The sequence below is a fragment of the Corvus brachyrhynchos genome, unplaced genomic scaffold (genome assembly GCF_000691975.1).
Source record: "Corvus brachyrhynchos isolate BGI_N302 unplaced genomic scaffold, ASM69197v1 scaffold302, whole genome shotgun sequence".
NCBI lineage: Eukaryota > Metazoa > Chordata > Aves > Passeriformes > Corvidae > Corvus > Corvus brachyrhynchos.
Window position 1 is genome coordinate 4,478,701 of NW_008237244.1, and position 1,498 is coordinate 4,480,198.

The following is a 1,498-nucleotide window of genomic DNA, read 5'->3' on the forward strand; positions in this document are numbered from 1 at the left end:
GGCTGAGGAGCGCAGGTTAGCGGTCCCGCCGCGGTCCCGGCGCCCTCACAACGCTCCCCGCCGAGCGAGGCGCCGCCTGGGTGGCGCGCAGCCCGTCCCCGCCTGGCCCGTGTGGCCACACGTCTCAGAAACCCAAAATACGCGGGTTCGGGAGCCGGAACCGGGCTGACGGTCGGCGAGTGTCACCTGCAGCCCTTGTTGTTTAAAGATCCAAATCGTGTGCCAGCGAGTTTAGTTACTTCAGAGAGTCTTTGTCTTCTGCGTGTACCGCAGCCTCGGATTAAATATGGCGTTAAAAGCTGCACTAATTTGCCTCTGAGTTAGGGTTGTGGGATTACTTTGCTCTGTAACTGACCTCATGAGAGCTCTCTGTATCTAACTCACCTCAAATATCTATAAATCTTGCGATTTAGAGCAGGAAGAACTTTAGCAATAGCATTATCAAAGCTTTTATTCTCTTGATACTTCAGTCATTTCATACACATCACAGAATATTCTCAGTTGGAAGGGACCCACAAGGATCATCAAGTCCAGCTCTGTGCCCTGCCCAAGACACCCCAAGAGTCACTCCATGTGCTTCAGAGCATTGTCCAAACGCTTCTTGAGCTCTGTCAGGCTTGGTGCTGTGACCACTTCCCTGGGGAGCTGTTCCAGTGCCCGTGACCCTCTGGGTGAAAAACCTTTTCCTGCTATCCAACCTAAACCTCCCCTGACACAGCTTCATGCTGTTCCTTCGGGTCTGTTTTTTCTGTTCATAATTTTTCTGTTCATGCTTTATTAACCATATCTACTACAGTAAGCACTTAACTTACACACTACACTTTGAGGTATCTGCCTCAAATTCCACAATTTTCAAAACAATGATGATAATACCAGCAAGTTTGGTCCCGACAGGGTCATTGCTGACAGTACTGCCAAGTGTTCAGTTTCTGACATCTGTTCCTGCCTTCAGGCTTCAGTCCCAGACATCAGGTTTCCATCCTGGCCCTCACTGGTGTCTTTGCTTGCCCTCAGGTTTCCAGCCTGGCCCTGACAGGCATCTTTGCCAGCCCTTGGGTTTCCATCCTGACTATCAGGTTTACATCCCAGCCCTCACAGACATCTCGGACTCCCTTTGGAAGGTCTGTGGACCAGAGAGGCTTGGCCAGATGTCTCCACAGGTGGGCTGCTGAGCACTTACACACAGTTCAGAGTCCAAGGAAAGGATCTTGAAGAATCCAATGACTAATGCAAGACCAGCAAGACCACTACCTTTGGCCACATTACTGGACTTCCACATTGTTTGCATAATGGTTAGATGAGCACTTAATTTTAGTCGATCTAACGACAATCTTGAAAAAAAAATCACAGTTTTCTTCTTTCTCAGGAGTAGATTTGTTCGTGATTGGTTAACACAGCAGTACTACAGGCCTGTCTTTCTTTGACAAAGAGCTAGCAAACAGAAGACTTGAGTGTTACTTGAGTGAAAGCAAAGTGCAGGTGGTCTTTCTAAATGCAT

General features: G+C 48.6%; 1 protein-coding gene across 1 annotated transcript in view; it reads left to right on the forward strand.

Annotated features, from left to right (window-relative positions):
• The first annotated feature begins 6 nt into the window (after positions 1-6).
• Positions 7-1,498, forward strand: part of CUNH8orf37 (chromosome unknown C8orf37 homolog) — an 11,491-nt gene continuing 9,999 nt past the window's right edge. Inside the window, exon 1 of the mRNA XM_017730376.1 lies at positions 7-15. The gene's annotated coding sequence lies outside the window, so the exon portion shown is untranslated. The remainder of the gene's footprint in view (positions 16-1,498) is intronic.